The sequence below is a fragment of the Argiope bruennichi genome, chromosome 2 (assembly GCF_947563725.1).
Source record: "Argiope bruennichi chromosome 2, qqArgBrue1.1, whole genome shotgun sequence".
Classification (NCBI taxonomy): Eukaryota; Metazoa; Arthropoda; class Arachnida; order Araneae; family Araneidae; genus Argiope; species Argiope bruennichi.
Window position 1 is genome coordinate 74,951,369 of NC_079152.1, and position 17,605 is coordinate 74,968,973.

Sequence of the window (17,605 nt, forward strand, 5' to 3'; positions counted from 1 at the left end):
TCTGACTGTCTGCACATTTTCATGCATAAGTACAGACCGACCCAATAACTACCGACCTGCAATGATTCATAAAAACAATGATTTAAATTTAGAAACAATGAAAAAAAATTAGAAATAATCTTGTGGCTACAACTGTAGTTCCGTGTCAAATTTTAATCTTAATCGACCGGAAAAGAGATGTTCGGAAATTCATATAGATTTGACGAAAGCCCTAAATTCACGCCAAAAATCTGCATTTCGTAACGATCGTTCGCCAATGACGTGTAAGGAAAAAAACCACAAGAAAGGTTTTGGGAAAAATTCCTCCTGGTTTATTTCAAATACATCCATTTCTTGTTTAATTTAGCGATCTGTGGCAGAAAGTTATAAATTGTCGTAATTTTGTTATCTTTTTATCAATATTTTTATGGGCACCCTATGTTTTTCTTTACTATTTACTTCATCTATTGAAAAATATCAAAATTACAAAGATCAATATCAATTACCAGTATGTTGACAATTTAATATTTCTGAATAAATAAATGTTTCAAAAGATGCACCGTCAAAACATTAAATGCAGGTAAGAAAACAGAATCCAACTATAAAAAATGTCGTAAATTTTCATCCAGCTTAAACTCCTTCCTGGGGGCATTTATATGACGTAAATCAAGTTATCTCCTCTCGTTCCTCTGTGATTGACTTTAAACCTTCACCGGCTACGCGGAAAGGCAGTCTTGATGATAAACTGGATTTTTTCTTTTTCCTTGTATATTAGGTTTATATAACTTAGCATGGTGAGAAACCTAGAGCTGTCCTGTTACCGTGATATGTAGTACGCCGGAAAAAACTTTCCTGATATATATATGTTTTCCAATAAAAATCTATCTCCCATTAAATGATAAAAAAAAAATATCATTTGAATGTTTATGATATAAGTCTATCTATTCCATTCTATTCTTTGACTTGGACCTCTTCTAATAAGAGATAATATTCATCAAAAAGGATAATTTTCGAATTCCTAAACGATAAACTTTATGTAACTGAAAAAATACGGCAATCCTGGACATTTTATTTAAATTAGGGAACGCCACAATGGCTTCGTAGTGTGATTTCGGGATTAAAAGGTTCCTAGCCCGATATTTCTAAAGATCCACCATATGTGTAGACCTTGTTCGCGTTAAATATGATCTCGGGGATCAAACCTAATGTTGGTGCAGTACAGAAGTTTGGGAAAAGAGATTCCTTATCATCTGTCGTTAAAATTTACAGTGACTGCTCTTAAATAACTCGTATTACTTAAAAACATGATATTATTTAACTGAACTGATTCATAGCTAGGATTCTTTTTAAACCGAGAAACTGATACATCTCTTAATGTTTCATTACTTACTTTGATCACGTATGTTTCTTGTAATAAAAATAAATATTTCTTATAGCAAGCAATACTTCAAAAGCTGATTAATTTGTTATTCCCCAGAACACGGTTTTAATTATTGCACGTGCACATCAAAATACCCCCCCCCTTCGCCGTCGAATTAAAATCGAGAAAAACTTTATTCCTCACCCCTCTGCTCAGCATGATATTTTGCCAGTATTATGTACGATTACAATTGCGCTTCGAGGTAAGTGAGTCTAGTCAAATTAGAGTGGCCATATTCTATATGCAGTAAAATCTTGAAACGAGAAATTTTCTAAAATTAATTTTTTTAAAGTTAAATCCACTTAATATTTTTTTTTTGGTAAGAATTACTTGTTTATAACAGATAAAAAAAAATAAATAAAAGGCCTGCTCTGTACAGATAATTCTAATTCGAATTCCGTTTCCCATTTCAGAGCAAAATGCACGAAGATAGGGCGGTGCTGGCAAATACGGGACAGCTGGCCACATTTAACATGCTACTTTATATTACTGTGAGCATAGATACATACATTAACGCATAAATTATCTGTAATCAAAATCGTATAATTCATTTAAAAAGTATTTACTATGTTGTAATTTTGGTCTGCACAAAAGATTTGTCTTACTTACGTATAGAATATTAGAGGTAAAGAGGAAAAAGAAGTAAGAAGATTTTTTTACATTGACCGTGAACAACTTACGGCGCATTTAGAGGCCAAATCGTTTCAGAACTTATTTAACGGTACATCGAACATCATATCGAAACCAAGCAATCAGATTAATCGGATTTTGAGATTAGGAAGACCTTTGCATAATTAGAATACCTGTGATAATAATAGTGTTTGTATTACAGATTGCGATGTCCGATGCTGTTCTATTTCCTGCATATGAATCATGCCATTTTGACAGCTTATAAAGTGTTTAGTGATTAAAAAAAATAAGGATGAATTATTTTCATTTATACTATTGTCAGAATCAAATATAGATTTTGCGAAGGGACGCAGAATATATACTTTTATTCAATTCAGTGTAGATAACAAAAATGTACATGATGCAATAAACTATGTTACCTATAGCAATGACGCAAAATCTGTTGAATCAAAGATTCCACTAACAATCAGAATCCTGAAACAGTAAAAACGTAGTTACGCTTCGTATCGGATATTTTTCTATGGAGTGCAAGTGAATGAATTGATTTTACAGTGATTTGATATAAAATAAATGCTTATCTAGTCTTCATCTTTAAAAGTAACAAAGTGAAAGATTAGATAAACATTTAATGGGATACTTTTTCATTTTTTTTATTCTCCCTCCTTTGTCTTTTGTTTCAAAGTGTTCATTACCAAGGCATTTATAAGAATGCTGTATGCAATCCGAAGCCTGAATTCAGCGTGGATTTATTTTTATTACCTTAAAATATAAATTTTGACTTACACTTGGTTACTCCCTTGAAAAATTATGCTTTATGTTGCTGATCCAGTATTTCCTTATTTTTCTCCAGTATTTGTTTAATGATGATTTATTGGACTTCCAAATGTTTGTCTTTTTTATCACGTTTTATTTTATTCGTAGAATACAAAAATTTAGACACTAAGCAATGATATTGATGTTAATATGCAAAAATAAATATTCATTAAGTTTCAATATTCAGCAAAAAAGTATTCAATGAAATTGTTGATTTCTGCCTAATTTTAAAAGTAGTATAAATAGTAACAAAAAAAAAACTTGCTGTTGGAGATTTTTTTTCATGTATGATTATTTAAGTAGTTTATTTTTGTATATTGCTATCAAATTAACAGAAATTTTCGTTGTTTCGCCAATTAGTTGAAGTCTGACGGTAATATATATTTACCGGCGGCTTGTATCACAAAAAAAAAAAAAAAAAAAAATCTTAATAACTACTGTGGAAACAAAACATTTAACGTATCCTTTTTTTATCATACTTATACGAATATTACATAATAAATTATGAGTACTCAATAAATATTCTATTATTTATTATCTTTATACATTTTTAAAATTTTCATTTGGGATTTCCTAATTCCCGACTCAAACGGATCTATCAGTTTAATGTCGTAGTCGCGTGGTAAATAACACGACGCATGTTATCGAAATGTGAATTCCATTTATAAAATGCAAGATATGCAGTGGATTCGAAAATTAAAGCAAAGTATTTTGTTTGAGAATTAATTATCCATTTTAGTCGTGTAAAAGCTGTGTCATTACTAAAAACTATATATTTATCATCTACAATGGACCATTTGTAATAGAGTGATCTGTGTTTTCTTGAACTAAACATCTTTGTATACAATAATGTGTCTGACACACATTTCTGAATTTTTAGTTTTAGTTATTATAACAGCAAAAAATAAATTAATAAAAAGCTATTAAGTAATTTAAAATGAAAAAAACTAATTAATGTCTCAGGTGATCCTTATGTTATTGTGCAGATTAAAATTACAAAAAAATATACCAAATAGGATGCGTCATTTAATTAGGTAGTTAAATAAATCCAGGTTTGCGGATTTTAGAGATGTGACACGGAATTCTAGAACTTACGGTTCTTGACCTCAAGCTGAATAGGTAATATGAATTGCATGGCATTGAGATTACTTAGCAAATTTCTGTGATTAGTTAAGGTATTTCATAAGGTAAGGTAGATGAAGGTATTTCGTAACAAAGTAAACTGATAAACTTATATTTCCGAAAATAAAATTTTTAAGAAGAGTTTTACATAGGTGCTTTTTCGGCAAATTCAGTTCAGAGTCAAGTCGGTGTGATTAAGCTATGAGAAGACTTAGACAAGAAGGAAACGGCGTGTTTCCTTGGCGTTCTTGGGAAGCTTTGTATCATAAGTTTCACTTTCTTTTATGGCGATATTATCACTTTTATCAATTTTTTCAGAGAATTGTGTCGAGAGTTTCTTGTAAAATTCTTGCAGTGTTGCAAGGTTAAGGTTCTTTTGGGATGACTTTGTTCTTAATATAACACAGCAGGTTACTGATATACCGAACTGCCACATTTTGTAATCTTTCTAGCGTAGCGATATCAGTCTTGGCAGTAATCGTTCTAGCAAGTGATAGATATGAGACGAAGGGCCGGAGCATAGTCTTGTAGACTGACTTTTAAGAATGTTTTGATTTGAAATTTAGAATGAGTTACTGCTACATAGAATGTGACTTTAGAAAGCATATGTAATATTTTTGTTGTTGTTGTTAGTATGCTTTTTAAATGTTAAAAAAAATCTCTGTGTTAAGGCTGTAAATGGTGATTTTTCCCCCCTAAATAATTATTTGGAAATATATAATTAAAACTTGTCAGAAGCTACTTTCAAGAAATCCTGACAAGTAATCGTAACTAAAGTGGATATTTTTCCCCGTATAGATGCTAGCCAAAAAACTAAAAAAAACTAAAAAAAAAAAAAATTTAGAATGCTCTATACACTTCCGTTGTAAATTGACCAGATTTCACCACTGCCTATTAGTATAAATCTACCATTTAACCCGTTAACGGGCCATTTTTTTCTAATCATATTATGTTAAAATATTTTTAGGTTTGAAATTAGAATAAGAAAAGGGATTCATTTAGCTTATTAGATCAATTTAATTTGATTAATTAATTAATTTGGTTAATTAATAATTAAGTAACAAATCAAGACATATCATTTTGTCTGAGATAAAGAACTGAAGCATCTAAGTTTCTGCCTTTCTAAAAAAATTTGTCAGAACTTATGCCAACCTACATAATTTCATACAAAGATTGATAAATTTGATGGGAAGCATACTTCCCATGGCCCTAGAAAGGGTTAAAACATTTCCTGCATTATAAAATAAACAATAAAGCGAGTGAGTTGGTATATAGGAATAGTAATTATTCCATAATTCAGAGTTGAATCACAATCGTAGTATAGAATTTTTGTAACTAATTATTCAAATGATTATTTTATGTTGATAGTGTTGTTTTAGATTTCGATAGACTTGTTTCCAAAAAAGAAAAGAGGAGGCATATTGTAATTATTAGCGGGTCAGGACTCCGACCTTCCGAAGTTTCTATTTATATATATTTCAAGTATACATTGTTTGTATGCTGGTATGTGTCAGGGCCATTAGGGTAGGAAACGTAATGAATTTTCCTCAAGTTCAATTCTCCTACCCTTTTATAATTTTAGTGCTGAATTTTTTATGGAATATGTGCAGGGAATATATTTAATAATTTAATTTTTGTTTATGAAAATATTATTCTATAAATATAATGATAATAATTGCCATTGATTTTGGAATAATATGTAATTTTAGAATAAAACCTATCTTTTAAAGTTATTCTCAATTATATGCCATATGATGTATTAATTAATATTTTAAGACTGAAAGGTTTTAGGTAATATGTATAGATAAATATCAATATATGAATATATTTGTGGCATGCGAAATATCGTAAATAATCAAATTGTCTTCAACATATTTTCTTATTTGAAAATAAGAATTACCTCCCACACCATCCTATTAGCAAGCTTGCGTGATTTTGGCTTATATATAACCAAAACTCAACAAGCATGAGCACTAGTTATATGTTCCTATTAAGTTAAAAAGATTTAATGTGCCTTTAAACTTGAAAATAAAATCTCACTTTTTGCTATAGCTTTTTTTCCCTCCCCTCTTAAAAAAGTTGCCAGTTTCATAATTGTTAGCTTTAAAATGTGATCGTTTTCAGTTTTCATGGCACCGTTTTTAATTTTTGCAGATTTCCAACTATTGTTGTTAAATGCTTGTGAAATGACGATTTCACTGGAGCTAGTCGTATCAAAATTTATAGTTTTCAATAAGCCATTGCAAATGACTTATTAGTTGCTAAAATAATACTCTTTTTCCTTTATTTGCTTTAGCGTTCTTAAGCATTTCTAATTATTTTTCAGACATGTGTTTTATTTATTTAGCAGTCAATCGAATTCATTTTTCGTTAGATGTCGGAGAATTTGTTTTTGCATCATGTTGAGACCGTTGCTCTTTTAACCTGTCACATTTGTTGACAAGAAATCTATCTCTGCAGCTGATAAAACAAAATAACTTCTCTCTCATCTACAAATCATGTGATGATTTGTAGATGAGATGTTATGTCCTTTTATCAACTGGCGGGAAATACATGTCATTGTTATGAAGATATGTATTTCCAGCTAATAATTTAGTAATGTAGAAATATTCTGTATTCTTTTTTTTTTTTCCTCCTATCTTCTGTTAAATGACTTACAGAATTGATAAATGTACGTGCAAAATAGTAGGCTTAGATGCTGATGGCTTTTGATGTAGTAAATACAAATGTAGTAAATAATAATTTAAGACTAAAAATATAAGAAAAATATAACGTAATTCAGAATGAAATCAGCGACAGACAATTATAGAAGAAATGTTTTTTTTTTGCAATATTATAATATATATTTAATTACTTCTATGTTTAATAAATTAACAGTTTATAAAATATATTTTTCCCCCAATTTTGACGAAAGTCTTAACACTAACATTCTTTCTCTCTGTTGTAAATTATAAATTGCTTTGTTGTGGCTAGGTTCGAAAGATAATATTTAAAACTATTTAACAGCAAACGATTATTATACAATTTTATATTAACTCGTTGACTGATTACTACGAGACGCCAAATGTTTATTATTTAATAATTGAAAGACTTGGTATTCAATTTTTTAAAACATTACCCTATTGCATTTCTCTCTTTGATTAAATTTTCTAGTTGGGCCATTAATTTATTACATTAAAATAATTTTAGTAGTAACATATTTTAATTACTTAAATTTATTTTTGCACCTATATGTGGACAACTAATCGATTTGTTCTTAGATTCCAAATTCTGTTTAGGAAATAAAATCATTCGCAATAACATTTTATTTCATTTAAAATTTAACGTTTGTTTGTTTTAAATCTATTAAATCCATCCCCTGTTGCTGCCCGTGAAACGTTTTGAAAAGGTTGAATTTTATTTTGCTAACGTCATTTTGAGTGTTTCCACCTCTACGTGTTTTCGAAGGTTGAAATCATGACTTGCATTAACTTCGCGAAATTTACAACATCGCTATAAAAGCTTCTTTCTTGTTTTTTCTATTTCTGTTTGCTCACATTGGATATGAATGTGGAATACACATTCTATAATCATTTTCCCTTTTACGTAAAAATTAAAGTTTTGTTTAATAAATTTATGTTTTAATATTTATCAAACCGTTAATAATTTTTCAACTTCTTCCGGGGAAAATAAATCCAAAACTGTGAATTGGAAAACTGGCCAATATCGAAATAATCCCCCAAAATTTTATAAAAGAAATTAATTTCAAATTTCTTTTTTTTCTATTAAATAAAAACAGTTACTTAAAAAAGTTTAAAATTAAATGTGAACATACAATGATATGTTATTTAACATCCGCTTATAAATAACCTAAAATGTATATATCTGTTTTGAATACAATGGTTAGTTGTTCAGAAATAAATGCTAATTATAAATAGTTATGAAAGTGCAAATAAATTTTTAGATGTAATATTTATGATTGTATTATTATTTCAATAAGATGATTAAAGCTATATTGACTGAAATTAAAATCTAGTTGATTTGACTGTCACCATATAAAAATATTGGGGAAAAAAATTGGTGAAAAAGATTTGAGGATTCAAAAAATAGCCATGGAACAAATTAAAATATTAATAAGAAACAACTGCTTACAATACCGTTGTTGAATAATGATATGTTTTATAGCAATATCAGATACAAGTGTTAAGTTTTGTAAAAGGTTTTTTAAAAAATGGAAATAATGCCTTTGATTGGTTTTGACTCTTTAACTACGGATAAAATTAAAGAGCAAAACAGAAAATATAAAAGGATTTAAAATCATATAAAAATGTATAAAATTACTGGTGGATGCTTGTCCATGTATTGGCGACCGCCACATAATAATCATCTAATGACGATTGCTTGGAATGCAAGCAAACTTGCTCGATGACATAACCGGATTTAAAGGGTTAAAATGTCAGCAATAAAAAAAATATCAAAATCTTTTTCATAGCTTCATCAAAATAATTTGATACTTATATTAAAATTGCATCGATATAAGCATTTTTAGCATTTCTTATGTCTGGCGCCTTTTTCTTTGTGTTATTTGTATAGTGACTCCACTTCTTGAAGACGACGCTGATAGTTTTAAAAATCGTTTTGTGATAATTTTTTCTTTAAAAATATTTATTTATTCAAGCTTTCGATAATTTTCTGACTTCCTTGGGAAAATGAAAAAATGTATATCTAATAATTTACTTCTACTGCATATATTTTAAAGCATTGTAGGACATTCACTGTAGCAGTTTTAATGTACCTTTACTTTGTTTAAATGCGGTTAGGTTTTTCTTTTTTCCCTTCTATATTATATTTTCGTTCTCAAAACAATAACCGAATGCTACATGTGACTACAGTGTCGTCAGACATTCATTACACCATAAATTCTTTGCTTATTCTTGAAAAACTTAAGTACTATTTTATTACAGAAATAAAATTCATATGTGATAACTTTTCTGAATCGCATACAAAAAAATAAGGGTAATCAAAAGAGTTTATATAACAATTTCGTCACCAATTGTCGTAGACATGAACTTGTTTGTTACGCCTTGTACATACGCCAAGGAAATTAAACTGTTCTTCATTCATAACTGTGTCATAAAAAGCAGGGAAAAAAAATATTTTCTAGCCCTTGACAATGGGGCATTAAAACGGAGTACCTGTAGTGCATTCATGTACAACTTCGATAATCAATCATTTTGAAAATGATGACTAGAGTACTCACAGTATATTGATGCTCACAGTATATTGTTGCATGTAAAATTTTTATTGACAAAGTTGTCATTTAAAAAATTATTGATTATTTGGGCATTCAGAATTCATCTAAAAATTTCCTACTGGAGTTCAAGCAATACATATATTAAGCATCGCTTTCTAAGAACAATGAAAAAATAAATAAATAAAACTAGTAAAAGAAAAGACGCTTTCTAAAAATTAAGAGAGGAGGTTTTTTTCATTATTCAAAAATGATAATAATTACTGTAACTATTATGCATCCCTAAATATTCCGGTCAATTCAAATACGAACCAAAACAATCTAGTAAATAAAATAATGTACAAAGAGTATCTATCAGCAACTGATAAGGATGAAGAGGTTAATAGTATGAAAGAGCTATTGACGCTCCTTGGCGAATTAAAATCAATTTTTGCTGATATCGGAGATATTTCTGAATTTATAGCTAGCTATAAGCAACTCAACATCTGATAATCCCCCCCCCCTTCCTAATGAACTCCCTGAAATGCAACTGTTCTCCTTCAGTTAAAGTCTTCCAATCTGTCAACAATTACAGCCAACTACAAGTAATTTTCCACAAGATTATATGAAAAATTAGCTAAAACATTAATATTGTAATTAAGGGAATTGGAATATATGATGCAAGGCACATTTGAATGTTAAAGAACACGATGATGCTTTAGAACCTTGGATTGCCTGATGAGTTGACGACATACTGCTGCAAATTGATTCTTGGAATAGAATTACCATTTTTAAAAAAATCATTCTTTTTTTTTTCCATCTTCCCATATATTGTAATAATTATCTCTCTTATGTATATGTTTATAATTTTAGCCATGCCACTTTCACCAAACAATAGCAATGTCCGGAGGTGAAGAAGCACTCCGTGAGTCCTGTTGCATTTCTTTCTTTTCAAGAACCCTGGACATAAAGAAATTTTCATGCTAATTCATCTATTTATTATGTCTTTCGTGATTCCCCTCTTATCCACTCATAAGAATTAGTTAAAGTTCGTTTACCATTTCAGTATACTTAGTGAACAGTGAGACTGTACAGCGTATTTACTTCATTCAACATGTATTAAAATTTTAACGGCCCTTTTGAAGAAATCATTTTTTTTCACCATTTCTTTAAGGTAATTATCATTCTAGAGTGTTTATTAGAAAAGATCTAACCATATTTTTAATTTGGCGAGTTGGAACATGTTAGTCAAATTTATCTTCATTAGATTCATTTGTTGTGTGCATTTAAAAGATTTGCCTTTACTATATCTCAAAAAGGAGTTAACTTACAATATTTTTAGTCAACCAGTGAAGGACTTATATATCAAGTTTCATCAAAATCGCTTCGAAAATAATGCTACAACAAATATATATGTATACAGACGCATTCAGTTCTATATATGCAGTATTAACCTGCTTTAAACTTTGTAACCAATCAGAGGAATAATATTGGAAAACGAAGGAAACATAAATGATGCGAAACCACTTGCATTAATTACCACTTAATCTGAAAGTACTAATAAAAGGTGTGAGTGTGAGAAATCATCAAATAAATAAATGGGTTTTCGCTTTTTGGGGGGTGGGGGTGGAGGGAGGCGATATAGTAATAGTGTTGGGGTGAGTTGTTCTTTAACCAACGATAACTCTTTCATGAGGTGTTGAGCCATGGTCGATTATTATTACAACCAGAATTCCATCTTTAGTTCTATTTATCTCGAGATGCCTATCAGATTACCATGGATGCTTGTGGTTATTTTTTTTTTCCATGGTTTAAAATTAGGATGTCTTTTTTAAAAATAGTTTAAAACGAAGCATCAGTTTAATTGAAATTAAAACTAATCGAAAATTCTGTGTGTAAAAATACTCGATCCTCTTGAATCATTAACAATGAGGCACGATTTAGCTTATTACTTGAAGATTTGTAATGTGTCTGCAGCTACTATTTTAAACATTAACACTTATATTTGAAACTTCACATTACTGTAGTATTTGATGAGCTGATATCATGATTGCTTGTGGTTTTGAAATTCCCCTGAACCTTCAACCACCATCGTCGCTAAACGAGCGAAAATACTTCTGTGTGAAAACCCTTAATTTGAATAGTAACCCTGACTCCATCCTTGAAAAGGTTAGCAGTTATTCGCACAAAACGAAACGAACGAATTGAACGAAATACTTACCACCTGCGCTGGTGAGAATGTAAGTTTTAAATTAGATGGCTCGTAAACAATTTAGAATATCCAAGGATTTCAAAGGGCAAATAAGTGATTAACATTAAATCATAATTTTCACATAATGATAAATTTTTAATGCTTAATGAAGAGATTATTTTAAAACAAAATTTTGAAATGATACAACTTTATTTTGAGATTCTCAACTCTAATTAAATGAAAATGGTTTGTCATTATGCTTAAAGTAGTATAGAATTTTACAATATTTTAACCGCCCTTGCTGTTCAATAAAAGCTTTAAAGTTGACTAATATACTTGTTGTTTATTAGATTAATTTATTGTTTCAATTTATATTGAGGGAATAGACCATACATGAACTTAGTTGAATAAAGCGATGCTTTGAGTTTTATGACTATATAAAGACATCAAATATGTAAAATATTGTTTTTCAAGTATTAATTATTATTATTTTTATTACTATTTTTCTTTTTCTGTGAATGACAGATAAAGAGTAAGGAGCAAGTCCCAGTGAAAAAACGTGAGGAAAGAAAAGACAGTAAAAGTATCATTTTAGCTATAATTAAGGGCAATTTCACCTGTCAAATAAGTATATAAAGCACAGTAATGCTTACTCTTTCTTGTAACTAGTTTTTACTTCCTTCTATACGTAATAGTAATCTATAGAGTAAAAGTAGAGTAAGAGAGTTCTGTAGAGTAAATATAGTAATCGTCAAAAAAATTCTAACTGAAGATTTTGATGAATATCTAGATTTTAAACCTCCCTGTGTTCGAAAAATGCATTGTTCGAAAATTTCTGTCTATCTGTGACAAAGATTACTCAAAACTGCTTTGACCTAAACAGTTGAAATTTGGCATTCGGTCTTTACACCAAATTTGCAGATTTCTATCAATTGTTCAGTAAAGTTTGTTCAGAGGAAATCCATCTGTCTAGCTGTTCTAATATGATAATTGCGAAACGAAGAGAGCTACATAGATAAAATTCGGTACACAGATTTACCGTTTATAGTGTAGACATCTGCCAAATTTTGAGTCAAATCCAACAACGGATTGACTGTCTGTCGGTCTGTATTTTCAGAAATTTGTAAACGCGATAATTCAAAAGCGCAATGATTTAAATATATTAAAATTAATAACGGATTTTGTGAGTACAAGGGCAGTTTTATATCAAATTCTTTTGTTTCAATCGGTTGAAAAAAATATATCTTAAAACACAAATATTTTTGGATACCATTAATACATGCCAGGGATTAATCGCCAAAGATTACACGATAGATTTTGTAAAAATGCTAATTTCACGCCAAAATTTAATATTTCGTAACTATTGTACGCCATTGCTAGGTAAGGCGTTCTCTAGCCTGACAATTATATTAGAAAGTATGCGAGAAAGTTTTGGGAAGACCACTGCTTCTGGTTTTTCTACTTGATGAAATCAACTTTTTTTTTTTAAATCTATTTTTGAAAAGTATGATTACGGAGTAATTAATATGTTATTTTGAGAGGTTGAACAACGTATAGGAGAAACTATTCTAATGCAGATTAGCTATTCATATAACAGTCGTAGGTTAAAGAAGAAAAAACGAAATGAAACCTTTAAAGAAAAAAGTAGATTTTTTTAATTACTTCACTCAATTTTTTTTTTTCCCTTGATGATGTCTTTTAGTTTCCTGTGATTAAACATCAGTGTTATACTAGATATATAAAAGAGAAAGAGAGAAAACTTAAAACTACATAAAATTTCCCTCTCATTTATAATGCAACATTTTGGGATATTGTAGCAATTTATGGTATTGGAAAAATATGAAACATTTTCCAAAAATTAAAGATTTCGAAAATTAGTTTTTCTGGAGAAATATTTGATTTTTAGATTTATGATAACTAACATACTTTTAAAATGGCCTTTATGTTAGTTTAAATAACAGAATGCTTCCAATTTATAATTTAGAACATTAAATAAATAGTATTTTATCACTAATGAAGCGAAAGAACTTGGCGTTTGAATTCCTAATGCATGAGCCACATAACAAATAATTTAAATTTGCAATAATGTTAAAAGCCGTCAAAGACATTATATGATGTAAGAAATTAATCAAAAACTATCGTTGGTAGGGTTCAGTAATATTCTTCATTGTCAAAATTCAAGGAAATCAAATTGTAATTCTACTAAGAAAAGTCTGAATTGAATTTTCTATATTATTCTATTAAAAACGAAAAGACGAAGTAAGAATTTTTCACTTGATGTAATCGTGTTTTTTAATCTAACTTTCTCATACCATTTTTTAATTTAATACGGGTAAAGTTCCACTAAACGACCTTGTGACGTTTTGATCTTAAAACTGGTTTTTATCATTAGCATATTTAGGTCAAAGTTGCTTAGAATTAATTTTCCGGCTTGAGGCTTGATTTTTTTGAAGTGAATTAATTTCCCTTCCGCGTTTTCAACATGTGAATTTAAGATCGTATCGAGAACTTTTGTTCTAGAATCTTCTATTAATCTTTCAAAAACATATTAATAAACATATTAATTCTAGTGAAACATATTAATGTCTGTATAAACAATCTTATAACTATGCTTTAATCTTTTTTTTTTATTTTGCTTCAAGAATTTGTTACATTGTTTACTATCAAGAATTTTGTTTCCATTCTTGATTTTGATATGATATGAATTTTGATAAATTCATATCATAAAAATAAAATACTTTCTGAAAATTGTTTTATTTTTGGATAATTTACTTTTATATAATTTCTGAGCTGAATCAAAAAATAAAATCTATTATTTTCCCCTTTTATGCAATATTTTAACAAAATTATTTCTTATCTTGAGGGGGAATAAATCATTATATTTTTGTATTTTATTTAATTTTGTCATTTCATTAATACATGCCCTTCATCTATATCTTAACTATGCTCATATTACACCTAATATTTTGAAATTTGTTAATGTCTCTTCTTAGTTGTCTGGTTCTTTTTTGGTTTGAAAAATGCTGTTTTATAAGTTTACCTCATTTTCCTCCCATTTGTTTCCATTCTGTGGATTCCGCACTATGTTTCTGGTTTCAAAAATGCTATTTTTAAAGTTTGCTTGAATTGCCACCCATTTGTTTCCACTTTCTGGATTCCGCACTATGTTTTTAATCTCAAAAATAATGTTTTAAAAGTTTGCCTGGCTTTCTTACCATTTGTATCCATTCTACGGTAAATATATCATTCTTCATTAACTTTTTGCTGGTGAGTCCAGTAAATATCTCTTCCTTCAGCTATGCTTCTTATAAAACAGGGAAATGTTCACAAATGTCATTTGAAGCATTCTCTTTTGGCGAAGTCTATATAACGTAATTTTGCATAAAACGATGAAAGAATTTTTTTTTTTTTTGATAATTTAAATTTCTCATATTGAATATTCTCGACTCAGGATTGAAATGTGTGTATCCCCCCCCTCTCCATTCTTTATAAAAGGCTTGTTTATAATGGCTGTCCCGTCCGCTAAGAAAATATGGGAGTTTTATCTACTACTTAGACCCTCGGGGGGGCACCTCGAAATGAGGATGAGATGCTTCCGGCATGGTGGTTGGATCTTGCCACCCTGGAGGGTACACTAATAGGTGGGGGATCTGGCTCCCCCCATCGATGACAGGACGTACTTCCTTCGGGGAGGGTTGTACCGTGGCCGGTGACGGCCCTTAGGACTCAACCACAGTTCCCGCCAATTGCTGTTGCGGCGGTCCGGTCATTCAGTTCTATGGTTTAAATCCGTGTGCCTTAGGGCGGGTCGGAGAGTTAGAAGGTTGACTTATCTACTACTTTAAGTGACAGCTATACCACATTCAAATCAGCACACTCTTTTCTAAACACAAAATTGTATTAAATATCAATTCAAGATTTTCATTTTCATTGTACTTGCTTAAATGAATTGATAAAGATAAGGATGCCAGTGTAGGAAAAAAATATTAGAAGTGGAAGAAAATGGCGAGGAGTGGATGGCATAGGCAAACGTTAACAAACTAGTGATTCTATTTTATCTTATTTTGTGAGGCTTTACTTTTGTATCAAACAGATAATAATAGATAGTAATTCAATTGCTGATTAAATGAAAGTCCAATCCTTTGATATAATAATTAAATATTTCTTTAAAAAAAATTCTTAATTATATAACGCATTTTTTTTTTTTTTTTTTTTTTTTTGAAATTTGTGAATTTGTTTAATAGTTTTATAGGATAATATTACTGTGCTGTTACATATGCTTAATTCTTACGTATGTGACATGAGGAATTTTTTTTTTTTTTGGTAATAGCCTTAAAAAACTGTAAAATGCATTTTTGTATTTAATATTTGAAAATGTACGATTTAGGAATTTTCATCATCAAAATCGAAATGCAGATGCAGGATTCAGAAGATGAAAGTTATTATTTCAATGAAAGAATTCTTTAAAAAAATCATGATTTGTGGTGCCTGCTCGCTTGGTTTTCATTGACTCGCTTCCCTTCTGTCTGTTGAGTGCAAATATTGCAGTCGATTAAAAACTTTAATTACTGACAGATAGGGACACGCCAAGTCGCTAGTTCATTGAGAAATTAATTTTAAATCAATTGTAATGTTATGTACGCAACACTAAAAAGCATAAAATAAATATTTAAATAAAAGAATTTTAATATACCACATTTTAAAAACGGACTAAAATGTGTAAAATAATTTCTTCTAGCCCTGATTATCCTGAAAATTTATGATTGATGAATTTTAAAAATCCACACAAAAGTGGTTTATCAAAAGAATTATTTAATTGTTGACGAAAATTTTATCTATGCATTTCAGCATATAAATTAGTGTCTGCAGTAGTTGTTCAAAAAACTACTTCTAGCTACTTGATTCTATTCTAGTCATTCGATTTTTTTATTCAGATACCATTACCTTGTGATTTATTTTTCTGAACTATCATCTGGTTCACAGAAATGTTGAATATTGTACTGTAGAGTTGATGGTGTTTGCAGTAGTTATTACTTTCGCTTCTGTTTTTATCTAAGTGCTCCCATTAAATATTGTCGAAACCCTACATTCCATCAATATGATTATTTATTAAAATCAGAACTGTTACTGAGAGACGAAGTAAAATTAATTGATATTCTGTACATTCCATTTTTACATTTTCGTCACTTTTCGTTCACTTTTTTTTCAACAATAAAATGCTTCTTAAAACTCTGTAAAATTCTTCTTAAATTTGTATTTTCTGTTCCACATATTGTTTTACTATGAAAATATAAAACAATGTGTTGGCGTTTGTACACAGAATCAAAATGGCGTTTTATGGAAAAAAAATTAATATTTGCTTTATTTAGAAATAAAGGATTTACTGGTGAAATTCTATCATTATTGATTTTACTCTGTCGTTGAATGATATCTTTATTTACATGATTACAATTATTATTTACAATTTTAAAACGATACATTATTGCAAATGTTACCAAGCTTCATTAATACGAAAACTTATGACCAAACTTATTCTTACTAATAATTATCAGTACTTGTATATAAGTATCATTTTATGATTATTTTTTAACTGAAATCGATTAATTTTTTTAAAAAATAATCAATTTAAACAAAATTTTAAAATTAACCCGCTTTAATGTTAAATTTAACTCAATTCCATCAAATCTTTAAAATCTAAATGAAAAAAAAAAAAGAATTTTTTTTAAAAAAACCTTTCCAACAAAAGTGAACAGAATTTCCTTTGTTCCAAGACAATATTTCGCAAAAAATTCTGTTCTGGATGTAAAAACAATGTTCTGAATGAGAGTTATTAAACATTTTATTTTAGAATTCTCTATTATATTCACAACTTTTGACATACCTGTTTTCTCCTTTAAGTTTGTAAGCTATTAATAGGTAGAAAAAAAAGTCGTATTACAATGGAAAATACAAATAAAAAGAAAATAAAATACTTGATGCCCTAATAAGACATTAAAATTGGATGAAATTTTAAATTTTGGACAACGTTTTGTAATGAATAATTCCTAACTTTTAATCATGTATGGTATAATCTGTAGTTCTCCAGACAAGAAAATAAAAATAAATTTAAAAAAATCTCAATTCGATACTTAGTTCCTTTGAAAGTAGATTAGTTATTACTCATGTAATATTTTGTCGTGTTTTTCTCAACAGATATTCATAATAATTAGTATTAAAGAAAAAATTAAATCGAATTAGCGCA

The 17,605-nt window shown here is 29.1% G+C and overlaps 1 protein-coding gene and 1 long non-coding RNA gene across 2 annotated transcripts in view; one reads left to right on the plus strand and one right to left on the minus strand.

Moving 5' to 3' along the window:
• LOC129961872 (EF-hand calcium-binding domain-containing protein 14-like) overlaps window positions 1–17,605 on the plus strand; it is a 68,420-nt gene that overhangs the window by 15,681 nt on the left and 35,134 nt on the right. The window lies entirely within an intron of this gene.
• The window catches only part of LOC129961874 (uncharacterized), a 31,637-nt gene that overhangs the window by 13,529 nt on the left and 503 nt on the right, over window positions 1–17,605 (minus strand). The window lies entirely within an intron of this gene.